General features: G+C 37.7%; 1 protein-coding gene across 4 annotated transcripts in view; it reads left to right on the forward strand.

The window, feature by feature from the left end:
• The first annotated feature begins 303 nt into the window (after nucleotides 1-303).
• VPS54 (VPS54 subunit of GARP complex) overlaps nucleotides 304-21,872 on the forward strand; it is a 96,416-nt gene continuing 74,847 nt past the window's right edge. For 2 of the 4 annotated variants that reach the window (XM_081253945.1, XM_081253948.1), the window contains exon 1: nucleotides 1,253-1,373. The gene's annotated coding sequence lies outside the window, so the exon portion shown is untranslated. Of the gene's footprint in view, nucleotides 328-1,252; nucleotides 1,374-3,315; nucleotides 3,651-21,872 lie in introns of those variants that run through there. The other 2 variants (XM_081253946.1, XM_081253947.1) reach the window with 2 other exon arrangements.

Raw genomic sequence — 21,872 nt, forward strand, 5'->3', positions numbered from 1 at the left:
AGGCAAAGAAATAATTTCAAAATTGAAAGAAATCTTCCTAAAATTAAGACATAAGCACTCAAATGGCCCTTTCCTCTCTTTTAAAAAATATCCTAAGACATTCCCTTTCTTGTGGATTGTATTTTATTGGATTAAGATCACCAGCCCTCTGAAACCCGGCTAAATTGGATTACCGTTGAGAATCACAGGGAGGAGGTATTAATAATATACACACACTTCAAGCATCTCAGTCAAATAGCAGGAATAACTGATTTCAGTGCCAGAGAAGTTTGTTAGGTGCTTGGAAGGAAGGCCTGGAACTAGGGGAAAACTTAGGAGAAGAACTTGGTGAGGGAAGGCCTCGAGAGAGAGACAATGCACTGTTTCCAGAGTCCGGTGGATTGTTGGGGAGGGGGTCACTTTAAACCTTTCAAAGGACGCTTAACTGGGAAATTCTGAGCAGCCTTCACTTTGAAGGGGGTGAAAGGAGAAAGGTGGAATGTTGTGGAAGTATCTCCTTTAATAGGCGCTGGGTGGTTAAGGGATGTTTGGAGTCAGTTGGTCTGGCGGGGGTGGGGCGAAGGCCACCCTGAGGGGTCGCGGACTGTCCCTGGGAAGGCGGCAGACGGCACCTGGCTGCCGCCGAGAGCACCTCGGGGTGGGGGAAGGGTCGTGGGGAAAGTCGAGTTCAGCGTGGGTTTCCCTCTTTGCCTGGAGGACTATTAGAAGAAATTAGAGGAGGCGCCGAGCAGCCGCGCGGGGTATTCCCCGCTCCGGGGAAACGCCGGCGGCGCCAGCGCCGGCCCCGGCCTTCTCCTGAGGCGGCGAGAGCTACCCCTGGTCCGGGCCGCGGCCTCCCGCCCCGGCGGAGCCGCGCGGTGGATTGTGGGCTGGGGGCTGCGGCGGCCTCACTGCGGCCTCGGACACTGTCTCCCCGGACCTAGCCGGGCCGAGGCAGGCGGGCGGGGTGAGGGGAAGCAGTGGAGCAGGGAGCAGAAGCGCTAGGGTAGTGGTCGCGGCGCGGCGCGGCGGCGGCGGCGGCGGCGGCGGCTCCTCTGGAGGCCGGGGATGTGGGAGAGGCGGTGGCAGGAGCGGCGGAGGCGGCGCTGCGGACCCGGGGGAAACTGCTGGCTGACAGGACACCCGGGAGAGACGTGAGGGAGCCGCCGCTGCCGCCTCTCACCCCCGAGCGGAGCTGGGCTCGAGAGGGCGGCCCTGTGCTCCCCCAGCCGACTAGCCAGCCGGCGCGGGGCGGGGGCGGGAAGCCGGGCTCGGGCCCAGCCGGGCTCCGGGCGGCGGCGGCCGCGGAGCAGCAGCCTCGGCGCGACGTGGAGGGTTGGAGGCGGCGGCGATGCACTAGGCCTCGCTCTGGGGCTGCTGCCCGGGACCCGCAGGTAGGTGTCGGGCCGGCCGCATGCGGCCCCCAGCGCTGCGCGGCCCACCCTCACCCCGACCTCCTGTAGAGGGAGGACCGAGACCCCACCCCCTCTGTCTCCTCCCCTGCCGGAGCCGGCAGAGTTTCGGTCACAACTGACCAGCGCCGAAGCTTCCATTCCTCCCGGCCACCACCACCTCCTCTTCCTTCTTACTCTCCCTCCGGGATCGGGGCCGGCAGCTGTGCTCCTCGCCTCCAGCCCGCGGCCGCGACGCCGCTCTCGCCCCTCTCTCCCCTCTCGGGGATCCGGGCTGTGGAACCGCCACCACCCGCCTTAGACGCTGCCCCCAAACTTTCCCTTTCTTTTTCTAGCCGGGCCCTTACCCCTTTTTGATCCTACTGGAATAATTTAAATTTAAAAAGTCATTTTTTCCTCCTGGCGAAAGCCAGCCCAGAAAATAACTCGATGTTTTGCAGTTTGGCAATTTAGCTCGCAATCATTTGTTCAATAATTAATTTTGCTTCAGTTATGTGTCTTTCCATCTCTGCATTGGTACAAAGGCAGGCCTTCCCTGACCTCCTGTCGTTGACAAGGGAACTTTTGCCTGCCCATTATAATTAACACTTGGTCTGTCCGTGTACTGAGTTCGGGATGGTATTTTTAGAATTTTGGTTGACCCGGGTTGCAATTTTTTTAAAAGTTCCCCTTTCACCAGCTTTATTTTGGTCTTTATTGGGGCTCTCCTTACTTTCGAAGAATTAAATTGGAATGTTTTTGTGTTTTGCTTTTAATTGGTTCTATATTTGATTTGTCAAACCCCAGGGCAATCTTAAGAGTAAATGCTTACAAGGCAAGTGATGTCATGATAGTATACTGACATATGTGTTATTGTGGTAACTTAAACTGCAGATTTTGATGGACAGTCAGGTTGACTTTTATATCTGATGAAGTGTTCTAGTTGGAAAAGTACCTTCAGAGCCTAATGACTTCTAAGCAGTTATGCTAGAACAGATGGCATGATGGGATTTGTTTGTTTGACTGTATTTGTATTGCAGTCAGAGTTTGATTTCCTAGAAATAGGTATTACTTGATTGTTCATAGTGGTCATCATTGCTAATGATAGGTTTTGGTAAAAATGATCAATGTGTGCAAATTTGGGGCGATTGATAGTTGTGGTTTGAGGGATTAGATGTTTGCGATTTTATTGTGATTTGGCTGTTTTAAAATTATGCTCTGTTAATTTCAGAATTATTGCACTATCAGGACAGACATTACAATCTGAGGATCACTTTTAAAAGAAATAAATGTTTTATGGTTTTCTTTATAAAGAATGCATTACAAAACTATAAAGACTGTTCACATTTTCTTGTTGTTGATGATATTAATATATTTTGATCTTGGAGAGGTATTGTTACTCTAACACTGGGCTTTCTGAAGTGTTTTCCGTTGCTTTTAAATTATCCAAAGTTTACTAAGAAAAGATTAAATTTGCATAAGTTTGTTTTCTGGAAAAGTTAAAGTTTATTTCTGAATAGGTATTAAGTTTTTATGTCAGAATTAAAATCAAATCTTACATAACTCTTGAAATGGCAAACTGCAGAATTTGCTCTTAATCACAGTCCTTTCCTATCAGTAAAAGTTGATTAAAATTCTTTTCCTGCTTTTAGCTTTTTACATACTTTATTGAGTAAAAGTACACTTATTTAAAGTGTTAAATTCATCCATTTTTAGTATATTTACATAGTTGTGTAACCATCACCATAATCTAATTTTAGAATATTTTCATCACCCCAAAAAGAAGCTCCCCATACTCCCCACCTCAGCCCCAGACCTAGGCAACCACTAATATACTTTCCATCTCAATGAGTGAATTGTGGTTCACTCATAAATAGTATCAGTTCCCTGAAAAGTTTTTGTTTTAAGATTAATTTCCATGTTTAAAATAGTTCTGGACAGGAAATAATCAACTGATGACTGGTATTAATAAGTGATGTTTTAAACAGTTGATATACTGTTTGGTTGTATTCCTCATGGATTGCTATAAAGAGTGGAGAAAGAAAAAAGTTAGGATGAATGACTTAAGTGATCTCAGGAGGTGGTTTAGTCAGCTGGGAGTCAGTAAGTAAAAGTTGAAGGAGTATTTTTGCCCTTGGATATTAGGGCTGGAAAAGATCTTAAAGGTCAGCTTACTTCCTGCTTGCTTCACAAATAGATGGCAGGAACCAGATGAGGAAATCTGAAGAGTGGAAGGTTGAATCTCTAGAATGCATGGCTCAAGAACCACAATGAGACAATGTAAGGCAAGAAATGGGGATTTGCAAGTTAGAACTGTTTAGATCCTATGTATATATAAGTATGTATGTATATATGTATGTAAGTATTTGACATTTTACTAGCAGAGTAGGGAGAGAACGGGACATTCCCCTACTTTGGGATGGAGGGGAAGAGGTGACAGTAGATGCGAGTCATGTTACAAAATCCTCTAAAATGCTTTAACCTAAAGGAGGATGGCATATATATTATTTAGCTAGCTTCTTGTACTATTACCAACTTATTTTTAAAAATCCAAATTTTAAAAACAAAATTAATTTTTAAAAATTATACAGGGCTGGTTGGAGGCCTCCTTTTTCAAAGACCCAGGACCCTAGCATCTAAACCAATGGTACTCAAATAGGGGCAGTTTTGCCCTCTAAGGAACGTTTGGCAGTGTCCGAAGACATTTTTCATTGTCACAACTGAGGGTGCGGTGCTATTGCTAAATATCCTAGGATGCACAGGACATGTCCTACTCCACCCTACCCCACACGCACAACAAAGAATTATCTGACCCTACATATCAGTAATGTTCTAATCCTGTGGTTTGTGTGATTCTGGTAAGGGCCTGAGCAAATGTTCTTGACTCCCACCAGATTGGAAAATATTTTCAGTGGGCATTGTTTGGTGGGTTACATTAAACTTTAGGTCCTCTAGCAATTCTCTCTCTTTGCAGGGGGAGGCAGTTGAGGGAAAATTAAAAGGAAATCTGTGACATAATGCAGATATTCTTTAGTCTGTTTTGTTGTCTTCAAATCTGAAGTAAAAAAATTTTTTCCTGAAAATGGCAGCCTTACTTTACTACAGATTTGAACTATTATGTTTTGAATTGTTTGTTACTGGGGCATAGGTTTTTGAAATTGGAAATAGATAAATAGTATTTTCTTTATCTAGATTTCTTTTCCTGGTAGCTTCAACTGCGAAGAAAGGAGAGAAGTAAGCTAAAGTGTTTTAATTAATTAATAGTGTATGTTGTGATGCAGAAAAATTCAAAGCTTGTACATGAATCTCATTTTTTTTTCTTATGGGCCCCTTTTGCCTCTAATTTCTTTATAACAAGCTTAATTTGGTGAAAGAAGAAGAAAAGATTGAGAAGTTGGAATCACTTTTGCTATTTACCAGCCTTATGACTTTAGATAAATTACTCAACCCTTTCTGAGCCTCAGTTTTCTCATCTATAAAGTAGGAATAGTGATAATTCCTGTATTATAAAGTTATTGTGAGAATTAAATGAGGTAATGTGTGTTAAGATGCTATGTCAACTGTAAAATACTATATGAGTTAGTTAACGTACCTGAAACTAATATAATGTTATATGTCAACTATACCTCAGTTAATAAAAAAAGAGTTACTTGTTTCAGAAGAATCAAATTAGATGGTGCCAAAGCAGGAATATAGAAAGCTAGGCAGAGAATAGTAACTGCTGACAACCTCTCTAGGGAGAAGAGAGAAGTTCTAAGAATATATTTCTTACAAACTAGTAAAAGAACTAGTATTATCACCATAATCTGGAACTCTTCCAACTAGGGGCAGACTGACTTCCTTCAGTAGCACCTGAGGGTATCACTATTACAACACAGTATAAAACTGATTATTAAAATGGTGAAATTAAGTTATAAAGAAAAGGTTACCTTGTTTTCAAAATATGCTGTTTGAAAAGTCATAAAAATGTATAATTTAAGAATTAAAAATTTCATAAGTGCCTTATACAAAAAGTTTTAGCCTTATCAAGAGTAAGCTATAGTTATCTGGATCAGTTACCTTGCTGGGAATAATTCCTTCTGTCTTCATTTACTATTCATGCCTTTCTTCATATTTTCTTCTTCATATTTTAAGGGTTGTATATGAATATTGTGGTAATTCATCATATTTTATGATGTTTTTCTCATGAGGAGTGAATAAAGTAAAATTTTTTTTTTTTTTTTTTTTTTTGCGGTACGCGGGCCTCTCACTGTTGTGGCCTCTCCCGTTGCGGGGCACAGGCTCCGGATGCGCAGGCTCAGCGGCCATGGCTCACGGGCCCAGCCGCTCCGCGGCATATGGGATCCTCCCAGACCGGGGCACGAACCCGTATCCCCTGCATCGGCAGGCGGACTCTCAACCACTGCGCCACCAGGGAGGCCCTAAAGTAAAATTTTGAAATCATAATAGTTATGTCAAGAAAGTTTGTGCCCTTGTTTGTTTTGTTTTGTTTTTATTTTGTTTTGTTTTTCAATTTGGCTATGTAAAATCCTAAACTATAGCAGTGTCAGTTGGAATGGAGAGCAAGGGATGGATTTGTGATGAATTTTAAAGGTAGAATCCATAGGACAGTTCAAGTTGGTATAGACATTGAAGAATGTGGAGAGGTCAGGGAGTTAAGTTGGCTCTAGTGTTTCTAGCTTGGTAAACTACATAGATGGTGTTGTTAACTGAGCTAGGGAAGGAATAACGTTTTTGGCAGGTAGGGGAGGGTGGATAAAGATGGTAGATAATGAATTTGAGTTTTGGATATGTTGAATTTTAGGTATCTCTGAGACTTGTAGGTGAAGATGCCCAGTAGGCAGTTACAAATTTGGGTATGGAATACTGAAAAGAGGTTAGAAGTGGAGAAAGATCTTGAATCTATCCAGTTTTCTCCATCTCCTCTACCATTATCTGAGTTCAGGCTATTGTTATCTCTCACCTACATTATTACAAGTTTCCTATTTGGTCTCTTCTCATATTAGTCTTCTCCAATCCGTTCTCAGTGCTATAATCAGTGATTTTTCTTAAGGGCAAATTTGATTATATCATTCCTCAGCTTAAATTATTTCTGTGACTTTCCTCATGATGAAACCCACATTCCTTATTCCTTTAACAGATTTATAAATTCATTTAAGTTCTTTTCCCAACTTATCTCTCTAGCCTAGTGACTCTCCACAACTCCCTGTTGCCCTAAAATAGACAGATTGAATTACTTGTGGTTTCTGGCAATAGGCTCTCTCTTCCCTCCAAGCCTTTGCACTACTGTTCACTACTCCTGAAGGGTTCTCCTTATCACACCCTTTCTCCCCTTCATCTATCTGACTCATTTCTACTTATGTTCAGTTCTTAGTAAGCCTTCATTGGTGCATTATTATTATTATTGAAAAATTTTAAACCCACAGAAAAGTCAAAAGAATAGTAGAACGAACACACACACACACACACCCCTTTGCCAAACTGAAAACAGGATGTAGATATTATGATGCTTCATTCCTAATACTTAAGCATGCATCTCCCAGTTACAGGGACATTCTCTCACGTAACCACAATGCCATTATGATACCTAAGAATGTCAACAATTACTCAATAACATTATTCAACATATAGTCCATACTTAAATTTTCCCGTTTGTCCCAAAATTATAGCTTTTTTTCTCCCTTTAATGCAAGATTCAGTCAAGAATTGCATTTGGCTTGTATGTCTCTTTAGTCTCCCCCAATCTGGACTGGTCCCACTGTCTCCCTTTCGTCTTGGGTTTATCTTTTGAAAAGTAGAGGCATTTGTCCTCAGGTATCTTCCATATTCTGAATTAGTCTGTTTCTTTATGATTCGATTCTGGTAGAATATTTCTGGCAAGTGATACCACTTTATCACACCAGGAGACACATAATGTCAGGCTGTCCCCTGTTGGTGATTCCAGCTTGATCACTTGGTAAAGGTGAGAACTGACAGATCTCTACTATTTAATGCATAAGTGATAGTGTGATACTTCATTGCCGTGTAAATATTCTGTTCCTAACAATCTTTTAAACTAATGGTTTTAGCATCCATTAATGATCCTTGTTTGAATCAGTCATTGCATTGGAGGGTTACAAAGGGTGATTTTTCTAATTCTTTCATTCTATCTACATTTACTATCTTCATTGATTTTTTTTTTTTTTTTTTTGCGGTACACGGGCCTCTCACTGTTGTGGCCTCTCCCGTTGCGGGGCACAGGCTCCGGACGCGCAGGCTCAGCGGCCATGGCTCACGGGCCCAGGCGCTCCGCGGCACGTGGGATCTTCCTAGACCGGGGCATGAACCCGTGTCCCCTACATCGGCAGGCGGACTCTCAACCACTGCGCCACCAGGGGAGCCCCTACCTTCATTGATTTTTGAGAGCAGTGAGGTCAGGTTAGATGAAGACTGAATATAAGCAATTGAATTTAGAAATCAGGTCATTCCTCACCTTTTCCAGAGCCAACTGAGTGGTGAAGATGGAAGATGGATTACTAAGGAGGTAGACCAGAGAGAAAATAGAGGTCTGTCAGTGAAGGGGAGGCAAGAAGAAGTAGCTTGAATAGATAGAGTTGAAGGAAAGAACTTTAATTTGGTACTTGAACATTTTTTTGATGGATTGATGAGATTGACAATAGAAGACTCAGGAGAGTCAGGGAATAATTAATAGAACAGGGTCTCAGATGAAGTGCAGAAAGATGAGATCAAGAACAGCAGGTTGGGGCATTAACTCTGGAAAAGAGTAGACATCTGTACTGTACCTCAGAAAGTTAGGAGTTGTGTATAGGTGAGAATTAGGTACGTTTGGATATGGATGGAAGAAGTCATATCTGAGGACTTTTTGTTATTGCTATGTGGTAGACATTTACTTTTTGAGCATGAGATTGATGGAGGTAAGCTAGGGGACATGAGAGTAATGAAAATTTGTTATGAATACTGTGGGGATTGGGAAAGAGAAGTGCTTGAGGATAAATAAGTGAAAGGACTGCTAAGCAGAGCCTCATCTGAGATTGGAACTCATAAATGTGTAATCTGCATGTTTTACATAGATTTTCTCTGGCAGTGTTCTGCAGCCAGGAACAAAGCAAAGACAGATTGTATTGAAGATGGATGAGGGAGGAGAGAATTGAACATCCAAGGGAGACTGTTGAAGTAATTGACCATGAGATCCAAGCTAAGTGGAGAAGCTTGTGAGGCAGAACTGGGCTAAGAGACCCAAACAGTGGGGAGAGGAGGTAAAGAGGTAATATCAAGCAGTAATTAATTAAAATGCTAATTTGTTGTTGGTTTGGGGTTATAGTACTAATAAACTTTATAGTTATTTACTTTATACCTCAAACTAACATTTAATATTTTCATTCTTGGACCACTTACTGACTCACTGCAGGTGAGTTTCTAGCTATTTTGCTTTATTTTCTCTAAAAAGAAAATTTCTTGAATGCATCATCTTTATTATTACTTAACATTTATAGAGTACATACTTGTTTAGATTATTTGAAGACCCTTCTCTTCAAGGATCTAGATACAAAATGTATTTTATTTACAAAGATAGACTTAACACTAGATTGTTTTTACTCTAGAAAGAAGCAAGGCAGGGATAACCCAAAACAGTGGATAAATGCTAGTGTCATTTTTGTCCTTCTTAGGAAAACATTAATATATAATTTTCTCTTAGCAACTATTTTCAAGGTAGGGTCGATTATACAAATTTTCTTTTAAATTTACTCTTTTTGTAGACATGTTAATAAGTATCTACTGGTTTGCATATTTAAGACATTTGTATTCTCCAATAACTTTGAATGAGTGATTTTAGGATTTATTTGTTAATCTTTCGTCAAGACACCAAGAACAGAATACCAGTGTTCTCATCTGATTTACTTTGACAAAAATTTCACTAGTAATACAGTAATATCAGTGCCTAAAGGAATATAATAAAGCATCCAAGTTATATTTTGATTTCATTCTAATTTTTACAGGCTAGAGACAGATTTTTTTTTTTTTTTTTTTTGGTACTTGGGCCTCTCACTACTGTGGCCTCTCCCGTTGCGGAGCACAGGCTCCGGACGTGCAGGCTCAGCAGCCATGGCTCACAGGGCCCAGCTGCTCAGCGGCATGTGGGATCTTCCCAGACCGGGGCACGAACCCGTGTCCCCTGCATTGGCAGGCGGACTCGCAACCACTGCGCCACCAGGGAAGCCCTAGAGACAGATTTTTTTCACAGTACAGTTTTATCATTCAGTTCCAGGCCTGTGAACCCTTCATTAATTTCAACGGCTGCTATAGTATGTTATTTTAGTGTATTAAGTCTCTGATGAGTGCTGGGGAAAAAGACATTGTTTTCATTTTTAATAACATCTAGATTTAAAAAATATATTTATGTTGTTTTTTGAGGATATTTGTGATTTTATTCCTGATAAGAATGTCACACGTGAAATAGTACTTATAGCCATTTAAAAATACGTAAATTTAATATTACAAATATTTATACTTTTTATCCTTCTGGCCAAATTTCTCTCTTACTGTTTCTTGTCACTAAATCAAAAGTAAATAAGGAACTTCAGGAAACACCTGTATTCAGAGTTTCCTACAAGGCCCAGGGTCTCATACATGTCAAATGGGAAGGTAAGGAAAAAGCAAATTAGATTAGCACAACTTTGTTCTTATTTTCTGTTCCTTTAGCTTCAACTTGATTTCCCCCAATTTAGAAATACTGATATATGCAAGAAAAAAAAAAACCACACTGTAATGTCCAACCAAAGATCGATGTGATGGAAGTTAGTAGAGATTATTTTTTAATCATAGTAATTTAAAATATCTCAAATATGTCATATTTTAAGAAGCACTTGCTTGACATAAATCACAGCAAGAACTTTTTTGATCCACCTCCTACAGTAATGGAAATAAAAACAAAAATAAACAAGTGGGACCGAATGAAACTTCAAAGCTTTTGCACAGCAAAGGAAACCATAAACAAGATGAAAAGACAACCCTCAGAATGGGAGAAAATATTTGCAAACAAATCAATGGACAAAGGATTATTCTCCAAAATATATAAACAGCTCATGCAGCTCAATATTAAAAAAACAAGCAACCCAATCCAAAAATGGGCATAAGACCTAAATAGACATTTCTCCAAAGAAGACATACAGATGGCCAAGAAGCACATGAAAAGCTGCTCAACATCACTAATTATTAGAGAAATGCAAATCAAAAGTACAATGAGGTGTCACCTCACACCAGTTAGAATGGGCATCATCAGAAAATCTACAAACAACAAATGCTGGAGAGGGTGTGGAGAAAAGGGAACCCTCTTGCACTGTTGGTGGGAATGTAAATTGATACAGCCACTATGGAGAACAGTACGGCGGTTCCTTAAAAAACTAAAAATAGAATTACCATATGATCCAGCAATCCCACTACTGGGCATATACCCAGAGAAAACCATAATTCAAAAAGACACATGCACCCCCAATGTTCATTGCAGCACTATTTACAATAGCAAGGTCATGGAAGCAACCTAAATGCCCATTGACAGACGAATGGATAAAGAAGATGTGGTACATATATACAATGGAATATTACTCAGCCATATAAAGGAATGAAATTGGGTCATTTGTTGAGACTGGATGGATCTAAGAGACTGTCATACAGAGTGAAGTAAGTCAGAAAGTGAAAAACAAATATCGTATATTAACGCATATGTGTGGAACCTAGAAAAATGGTACAGATGAACCGGTTTGCAGGACAGAAATTGAGACACAGATGTAGAGAACAAACGTATGGACACCAAGCGGGGAAAGCGGCGGGGGGTGGTGGTGGTGGTGTGATAAATTGGGAGGTTGGGATTGACATGTATACACTGATGTGTATAAAATGGATGACTAATAAGAACCTGCTGTATTAAAAAAAGAAAAATCAAGTCATCCAATGATGGAATGACCCAGTTGATTGTATGACTGACTTGACCAATAACAGAGTGATGTGAGTAACAAAGAGATCTGTAAGTCATTTTATTTATAGGAAATTTTTAAATTCTAAGAACTATTCTGAAGACTCATCATGAAGTTATCTTGCTTACTTGGTGAATTTAGATCTATTTTTAACAAATCACAAACCTGTATAGTGTTAGTATACATTCTGAGGGCTTTAAAAAGATCTTTCTTATGTGATTATTTAGGTGATTTTTCCCTTTACTTATTGAATGTTTGTATGTGCATCTGTATGTGAGCATGCACATGTGTTGGGAAATATAAGTAGAAAAAAAAAGCACTTGCCACAACATTTTTGGAATTTTAAGAGCCAATTTCTGGTAAATGGTATAGTTAAGCTTCTTTCAAACAGCTAAGACACAAATAATAAACTCCACTATATAAGATTTATCATCTGACAGAATCTAGTTTAATCGTAATTTTTAAAGTACTTAAAATGTTAAAAAATTGTATATCATATACATTATTGCTCACAGTTATCTTAATACTGAAGCTAAAATTTAAACCTAAAGATTTGGGCTTTCAAGAAATACTAACAAATTAATGCTATCATATAAATAAGTACTTGTCTTCTCATCCTGATAGCCCATAGTAGCGTATTTGTCCCTCACTGCAGCTCAGGAATTATCCTTTTGTTAACAAAAATAGTAAATTATACTGATGAAAAGTGTCTTTTTCCTTGAGTAATAATTTTCTAGCAGTCCCAGTCTTATAAAATTATTTGAACCTAAAACTGCCCTAAGAAATAGTCTTTAAAAAGTGATCACAATCAGATGTTAATTATTGCTATCATTTATTTTTAATACAAGAGGACTTCCCTGGCGGTTCAGTGGTTAAGACTTCATCTTTCAACACAGGGGGTGCAGGTTCGATCCCTGGTTGGGGAGCTAAGATCCCACATGCCTCACGGCCAAAAAACCAAAACATAAAACAGAAGCAATATTGTAACAAATTCAATAAAGACTTTAAAAGAAATGGTCCACACCAAAAAAAAATCTTAAAAAAAAAACCCAACAAGATGGACTTGTTCTTCTAAATAATTGTGATTGGATCAGTAATTGATCTGCTAAGGAGAAAGAGAAGACAGGAAAGTAGAGCACTGGGTGCCTGACATGGATGGAAGGCAGTGGTGAGAAACATAGGTTTGGGTGGATGTTTTCTCTCTCCGGAGAGGCAGTGTGGTTTGGTGACAGAGACATGGAATTTTGAATCAGAAGATCTGAATGCAAGTCGCATCTTCACAACTAAGTAGCTAAATGGTTTGAAGCCAAGTTACTCTTGAACCTGTTTCTCTATCCACATAATAGGGATCAATGATTCATTCATTCACAGATTCACTCAGAAATGTTTTTCTTGCTAGGTTGTTAGGAAGACCAGCAAAATAATCTGAATGAAAGCAAGCAATTATGAACCGTGTAGTGTTTAGTCAAATATTAGTAATGATGTAATTCATCTTATTATTGTCTTTCTGTTGCTTCCCTCTCCTCTGCCATCCTTCCTTATTTCATAGATAATGTATTTTCATCGCACTCTTGATCTTAGGACTTCAGAGAATTTTCAGAACTAGTGGTAGGAGTGAGGCAATCCAGGTTCACCCAAGTCCCAGCTGATCTGCCTGCCCATCATGGATAAGGGCATTAGGCAGAAGAGTAGGATGGAAAACTACTTTTCTGGATCAGCTTGTTCATTTTCTTACTGCTGCCTGACAAAGTCCTGTTTATCTTTTTTTCTGCTTCCTCCTCTCCACCCCATCCCATTCCCATGAGTATCTAACTCTTCTTTCTCTCTCATCTCCTTTCTCCACCACTTTTTCTTGTTTCTTTTAATCTCACCCTTCAGTTGATTTCTTGCTCTTTGCCTATAAATGTGCTCCAGTCTCCCATGGCCTAAATAATTCTTGCTCAACTCTAATCGCTTTTCCTTCACCAAAAATATGTTGATATTGCTGCTTTTGTTACTTCATCACTTGCTTAACCTCTTGTGGTATGGCGTCTGCCCCAAACACTGTCCTAAGACTGTTCTAATCCAGTATCCTTTCTGAAGTTAATAACCGTCTTGACCTCTCTGTCTGCAGCATGTTGACACTACTTTTCACACTTTCTTCCTGGACACTTCTCCCTTGGCTTCTGTAGGATGGTTTTTCTGATTGCTTTCTTCCTTACCTCTTACATGTATTTGCCCTGAGCTCTCATTGGCCCTCTTTTTCTGCACTTTCTTCCTTTGTAGTATTACTTTCCTGTGACTAGAATTATTTACCCTATTATTTCTGTAATGTAATTGAACTAGGAACGGTGATGCAAAATTCACAGAGGCAGGATTCTGTTTACTACAAGAGATAATTTTTTTCCTAAAACAATTATAGTTGCTTTGTAGTAATAATCTGCTTTTGAAGTAGTCAGTTCTCTATTACTGAATGTTTTCAAGTGGAGGCAGAAAGACCCCTTGTAGAAAGGATTCATATATTAGGTAGAAAGTTGAGCCAGATGATCTCTGAAAGTCCCATCCAACTCAGAGATTGTAATTTTTACCTCATCCACTCTACTCCCATGGATTGAATTTTGACCTTTATTCAGATGTCTTCCAAAGCATTATTTCTAGCTTCTCTGCCTCATCATCCCTCTTCTCTCTCACAGTTTTTATCAAAAATTGGTTCTGTTTTAGGCTACTATTTATTCTAGCTTCATCATTATTTTCCACTACTCTTTTTTCTTTCCTTTTACTGGCATGGCTTTGAGGACCACTGTTCTATGCTTTGACTACTTTTCTGACAGTAAATTATATCTGTCTATATTGGTTTGCTTCCCCCCGCCCAACCCAAACTAGGGGCACTCAAGCAAGGGACACCAATAGAGGAGGCTTAGAAGCCGAAAGTTTAAATTTATTTTAAAACTTTGTATGACACAGTCCAAATGTTAAGGCTTAAGATGTTTATAACAATAAATAGTACTAGTTGCAATTATTTATTGAATGTCTACTATGTGCCAAGTACATAGATTATGTAAATTATATTTCATTTAAATGTTACAACATTCCTATGAGGAAGACACTGTTGCTGTCCCATTTTATAAACGAGGAAACTGAGAGGAATGTAAGAAAGTTGTCAGAGGTCACACAACTAATAAATGACAGAGATCTAACTCACTTCATGGCCAGTTTTCTTAACCAATATATTACACTGTGTTACAGGAAAGGTAGAAATCTAGAATCAAATATTAGAAAGTTAGGTAATGTTATACAAACAAGGTAGTGTATTTTCGACTTAGGTTTTTAGATTGTTTTGAATACACATGAACTTATATGAGGCATTGTTAGTGGCTTGTGTGTGCTTACCTCCTTTTCCATGAGAGTCATTCATTTATTCATTCATCCAACATTCATCTGTGCTGTGTGTGGTATAGGAAGATGAATGAAACAAATATAATTTTATGATGTAGAGAGAGAGACAGGAAATAAGCAGGTAAATAAATAGTTATAATTTGAGAAAGTACTATAAAGTACACAAACCATAATGCTACTAGTAGAGAATAAGAGGGATATGTGTGTTGAATGGGAGATAGAGTAAGGGGAGGATGTGCTTAGATACTGTGGTCAGAAAAGCCTATTATATAACCACCGTTAACATTTTGTCATATACTTTTTCATACATTATATATAGCTATATAAAGTTTTTATATCAAAATGAGATTGTACTATATATTCTGTTTTGTAATCTCATAATTGAGTCTCTTGAAACAATAGCCATTGTGTGTTAATTTCCTTACCTATTTCACTCTAACCTCTGCATTCTGCTTTCACCCCCTGTATTGGACTTGATATTGTTTCCCAATGTGATGTGGTCACTTCCTAGTTTCCAAGTCTAAAGGAGGTTTTTTCCTTAGTGTTTTATTTGCCAATTCTGAGCTGATTTTTCTTCCCTGTTTTTTCTCCGACCTTCTTGGATGTTCCTTCTCATCTTTATCACAAGCTTTCCTTTATATCTTTCTTCCACTTCTTTCTTCAGAAGTGTTGGAGTCCTGCTAGGTTCTATACTTGGCCCTCCTCACTAGTACTCTCCTAGAGTGATCTATTCAACATTCATGTCTTAAGTCTATAATGACTCACTACAGTCTTGTGGATTAAGTCTAAACTCCTTTGTAAGATTCCACCCAGCTTAAGGAATATTCATTTTTTATCTAAAGAAAAAAGAAATGAACCTTTACTAATATTTATTATGAGGATTGATACCAGCATCTTCAATCAGTCTGTATGTTTATTTATCAGATAGTCAAATTACAGATAAGTGAGTAAGCTCAAGGAATTAAGAGTGGTATCCTTCACTTAGTTCATCCTTGTCATGTAATAGCCTTACATGAATAGTTAATTGGGTTTACAAATTATGCTATCTAGTTTTAACTAAACCAACTCTTATAAAATGTTTAATTAACCTAAAGTGATTCCTGAAGAGAAATCACATCTTGGATGAATACTAACAGTGGAACCACAAATAAAGCACAGAGTTGGATTCTCCTACTCTTAGTACAAACTCTTCCATACATAAAAGTACTCAAAATAGCCGTCAAACTTAAGACTATGTTATGTATGTTTTGTTTTTTTAATAAGAAAAAAATTTTTTTCTTATTAAATAAGAAAAAAACCATTCCAAATTTGATGATCTTTTCAGAAATAGCATGTGACTGTCAGTAATATTTAACCAAACAGATAGTGAAACACACAGACACAAAACAGAAGACAGACAGACAGACTCACACATTAAATCTGTTTCCACAGGGTGTTTTTGTTTGTTTTTATTTTTAAATAATGAATAAGAAAAAGTATAATAGTAGTTGATCTTCTAGAAACACTCAAGCTATGGTAAATCTGTCTTGAAAACAGATGTTTGGAAATATTCCATCATTATGTTATTTTGTTAAATGATGAACTCTTTAAAAACCCAGACTGGAGTTTTCTACCCTGTTTTAAAAATCTCAAAGTAGAGAGTTTAGGAAGTGTGATCAGTGATTTCTTCCATTTGGTTCTACATATATTTGTGAGTATCTTTTAAAATTTTCTATAATAGGCATTAAAAGCCAGGTATAAAAATAAATTGAACTTAGAGCCAAACCTTTGAATCACCATTTCATAAAGTTTAAATCAAGATTTTTAATAATAATGAGGTATAGTAAAATCACATTGCTATTGATTAAAAATAGAGTAAAAAGGTACTTTTTGCCATTAATTAATAAACTAGATTATTTTTAAAAGTCTTTTCCATCTTTAAAAAAGTTCCATTTAGCACAATTTTATATTACCTGCATTAATACAGTTGTACCCTATATAATTTGTAAATGATGATTGCTTAAAATTTTTTTAACTGTTGGGATACAGGATCAAAAAAGTTTGTAAATTGCTGATATAGATCGTAAGTATTCCAACTTCAAAGGAAAGCTAGTTTTCTGAGGGTTGTAGTCATTAGAAAGATTCATAGTGGAGGTAGGAATAAGGCTGAAACTGAACTTTTGCAGTTTAATAATAGCATCGTTCCTGAATAATAAAGTGTCATAGTTAATCTTATGTGTCAACTTGGCTAGACTAAGGGATGCCCACTATTGATGGTAAAACATTATTTCTAAGTGTGTCTTTGAGGGTGTTTCTGGATGAAATTAGCATTTAATTCAGTAGACTGAGTAAAGAGATCTGCCCTTGCCAGTGTGAGCAGGCATCATCATCATCTAATCCTTTGAAGACCTGAATAAAACAGAAAAAGCAAAGGAAGGGTGAATTTGTTCTCTCCTCTTGAGCTGGGACATTCGAATTATCTGGCCCTCACACATCAGAGCTCTTGGTTCTAGGCCTTTGGACTCCGGGTCTTATTACCAGCAGCTGCCTGTATTTCAGGCCTTTGGCCTCAGACTGAGTTATACCATTGGCTTTCCTGGTTCTCCAGCTTGCAGAAGGCAGATTGTGGGACTTCTTGGTCTCCACAACTGGGTAGTGAGCCAATTCCTTGAATAACTCTCTTATAAATATCCTATTGGGTCTGTTTCTCTGGAGAACCCTGACTAATAAATATAAAGTAATAAGTTTTCATAGGAAAACATTTGGAAAATTCCAAAAAAGCACAAACAAACAAAAATTTCTTATAATTTTGTCATTTGGCAGTAACCATTGTTAATATTGTGGTATATGTCCGTGCAATTTTTTTTTGGAAATATGTATGCTTATTTTAAATTAGAAAATTAGGATCATACTGACATACTACTTTGAAAACTGTTTCCACTTAACAATATATGTTAAACATTTTTGTGTTATTAAATATTTTGCAATCGTATTTCAAAAAATTTTTAATTGTAAAAAATATGTATAACATAATATTTATCATCTTAACCATTTTTAAGTATGCAGTTCCCTGTTTTCCCTTCCCTGGCCCCTGACAACCACATGCTACTTTCTGTCTCAGTGAATTTCACTGCTTATGTACCTCATGTAAGTGGAATCATACAGTATTTGTCTTTTTGTGATTGGCTTATTTCACTTAGCCTAACGTCGTCAAGGTTCATCCATGCTATAGCAAATGTCAGAATTTCCTTCTTTTTTTAAGGCTGAATATAATACTCCATTGTGCATATATACCACATTTGATATCCATGCATCCGTTAGTGAACACTTGGGTTGCTTCTACCTCTTGGCTATTATGAATAATGTTGCTATTACATGGATGTACAAATGACTCCTCAAGACCCTGCTTTCGGTTCTTTTGGGTATATACACAGAAGTGGAATTGCTGCATCATATGGTAGTTCTAGTTTACTTTTCTGAGGAATTGCCATGCTGTTTTCTGAAATGGCTGCACCATTTTATTTCCCACCAACAGTGCATAAGGCTTCTAGTACCTCCACATCCTTGCCAACAATTTTTGTTGTTGTTGATGATGTTTGGTTGGTTGGTTTTGTTTTTTGTTTTTTTGGATAGTAGCCATCCTAGTGGATGTGAAGTCTGCAATCCTATTTTTAATGACAGTGTAATCCATTGGCTATACTATAGCTTATTAAATAACCAATTCCTTCTTATTTAGGAGTTTGTTTCAGCTTTTTCACTCTTAAAAATAATGCTGAGGTTATTTTTGTTCATATTTTGGAGTGTTTGTATATTTGTTTTCTTAATATATGTAATCTAGAAATGAAATTTGAAATGACCTTTGAAGGAAGAAGAGACATTGGATAGGTAGAAGGATGGTATGAAAATTCTAGGAAGGACACAGCCTTAACAAAGACAAGGAAGCCTTGATAGTGTGATGGATTAGAGGGACAATTAGACCACCCTATCCAGAATAGAGATTATCCATGGGTAATAGGAAATCAGGATAGAAAGGAAGGTAAACATCCGATTGTGGAAATCCTTGAGTACCAGCTTGTAAAACTTGGCACTTGTTTGGAAAGTAATGAATAACTTTCCAAATGAAAGCAAAGGTTTTTGAGCTGAAGTATGACAGAATGAAAACATTCTAGAAGATTAATCCTAAAGCAATGTGCAGAATGGTCTAGACTGAAAGCAGATACCAGTTAGAGGACCACAGTATGATAGAAGGTCGATAGAGGGCAGGCAAGTTTAGGTTTTATAAAGTAGGGTATATTATAAAGTAGGGTATCACTTCTGAAGAATAGAAGGGAAGTAAAATGATTAGTTAGTATATCTGTGTTAACCACTTTGGTAGAGGGGGAAAAAAAGACTTTTGCTATTACTTTACCTGTAATAGGCAATTTCATAGATAGTTCAGAGTTGGCTGTAAATGATTTTGTAATATCATTGTTCTCTGTAAGCAGCTAATATTATAGTGTAGAAGCAAGGGAAGAGATTTTTACACAGTATCTGGGTAATGCCTGTGGTAAATGTCCATCTCATCTGCCTTCTCATTCAGCTTCTAAGGAATTCGTTTCTATATACGGTATTATTCTTCTGCAGCATTAAAACTTGATTGAAATTTATTCATTTTCTTTCCTCCATATTTGAAGTTATACAAGAATGCCATCTTCAGGCAGATTAACAGTTACAAATTTAATGTTTTTCCTTCTCTCTGATATTTATATTTTGCATTATTTATCTATTTAATGTTTGAAAAATATAGTTTCTTTCCCCCAACTTTTTATTGTGAAGCCTACAAAACATACAGAAAAGTGAAAGAATAGAACATGTTAGAGTCATATGTACTTGACTTACATAAACCATTTTTAACATTTTGCCGTATTTGTTTATCTGTGTGTATTTTTTGCTGAATTATTTGAAAGTAAGTTGTAGGTGGCATCATGTTTCATTCCTGAATACTTTATTGTTCATGTCCTGAGTATAAGGACATTCTCCCATAATCTCAATACCATCAATCCACTTAAGAAAATTAATAATAATTCCAAAATCTCATATAACATCCAATCCATATTCAAAATTTCCCAATTGTTTCAAGAGTGTATTAGAGGCATTTTTTTCTTTTTTAACCAGCATCCCGTCAAGGCTTGCATATTGCCTTTAGTTGTTATCTCTTTATTTATTTTAATATAGAATAGTTCCCCAGCTTTTAAAAATGACATTCATCTAAGTGTCCAGGCCAGTTTTCTTGTAGAGTGTCTCATATTCTCAGTTTATTTGTTTCCCCATGTTGTGGTTTAAATCTCACTATCCTACTCCCCTCTGTTTTCTTAGACTGGAAGGTAGGTCTAGAGCAAAGGTACTTAACCTTCAGTTCACATACTCTATAGGATCTGTGAATAGAATACAGGGAGTCGGAACTTTGGATGGGGAAAAAATTACATCTTTATTTTAATTCAGTGGTTCTCAACTGAGGCGATTTTTGTCCTCTCTCCTCTCTTCCCCTGCATAGGGATGTTTGGCTTTGCCTGAAGACATTTTTGGTTATCACAACTGGGTGCGAGGCTGCTATTGGCATCAAGTGGATAGAGGCTAAGGATGCATCTAAGGATACTACAATGTACAGGGGGAGAATTATCTAGATCAGAATGTCAATGTCAGTGGTGCCATGGTTGAGCAGCCATACCTTAACTGAATTTTAGCATTTCCTTTAATTGTGAATGTAAGAAACCTTTCACAGGGGTATTAGCACTACCTGTAACTTTGTCACCAAGAGAAATTTCAGATGTTTTCATATCATATTAAATTTATCTCAAAATATTTATGCTCATTTATTGCTTAGAAATTAGGATAAATTTGCATAATCAAGAAGCAAAAATATTACTATATTAAAATTTAAGAAGATAGTTTGACAGCTATATTTCAGTATAATTGTCCATTGTAATCTTATGTATTTTATGCATTATAAACATTATTCTGGCAAGGGTTCTGTAGACTTTACCAGACTGCCAAAGGAATCCACAGGACAAAAGGCTTAACTGTTGGTCTAGAGGCTTGATTAGATTGGGTTAAACATTTTTGGTGAGAATGCTTCATAGGCGATGATGTTTATTTCATATTGTTATTTATGAATCACATAATATCAAGTTGTCTTATCCTTCTGAATGATGCCAAGTTTGATGACTTAGTTAATTAAGGTGGTGACAGCCAGATCTTCCATTTTAGAGATACATTTTCCCCTTTGCATTGCGAAGTAGTCTGTGAGGTAATACTTTGGCACTAGGTGAATTTTCTGTTTCTGAACAGCCTTTCACCTAATAGCTTTAGCATACATTGATGATTTTTGCCTAAATTGATTTTTACATTGGGGGTTACAAGATGGTGATTTTCTATTTCAGTCATTTCTTCACATTTACTGGCATTCTTCTATAAATAAGAGATTTCCTTTCCCCTCTCCCACTTCACCCCTTTTCCTCATCCCCCTCCCCCCAAGTAACACTATAGATTCATTATTTTGTATTTGTTCAATATGTTACACTCAGGGGTTTTTTTTTTTTTTTTGAGCGCTCAACTTGTTCTAAATGTGGTCAGTGGGAGCCCCTTTAACTTGGCCCTTGGTCCTTTTGATAGATCCTACTGGTCTTAGAGCATTTCCTTGCTTTCTGACACAAGTGTTCTCATGATCAAATTGTTCTTTCTTTGCTTCAGGTTTGGAGTCAACTATTTCTTTAAAGAACCATTGTTTCTTTGTGGGGAATGGTATTTAGAAACCAGGGTCTGAGCACTTGGTGTGCTCATTGCTTCTGGAGTGACAGTGCTTCTAGGCCTTTTAAATAGAAGCTCTTAACTAAACTTTTAGCATAAAAAGATATTTTGAGCTACAAGAAAGAAAATCAAATGTTTCTGATTTACACATCCTTGCAGTTTTTTTCTTTTGGAATGAATGAGTCTGTTTATTCCTTTCTTTATCAGCCCAGACCCATGCTTCTATCTACTCACTCAAGGATTATTGGTAGTTGTCTAACTAATGTTTCTCTCTTCTGATCTTTTCTACATACTACCCATTTCATTCATCTATAGAATATTTATATTTTCTGTGTGCCAGGAACTGTTAGGCATGTAGAATACACAGGAAAATGGAAACATCAAGAAGTTC

Source organism: Mesoplodon bidens (assembly GCF_964165515.1).
Source record: "Mesoplodon bidens genome assembly, chromosome: 14".
NCBI classification, from domain to species: Eukaryota; Metazoa; Chordata; class Mammalia; order Artiodactyla; family Ziphiidae; genus Mesoplodon; species Mesoplodon bidens.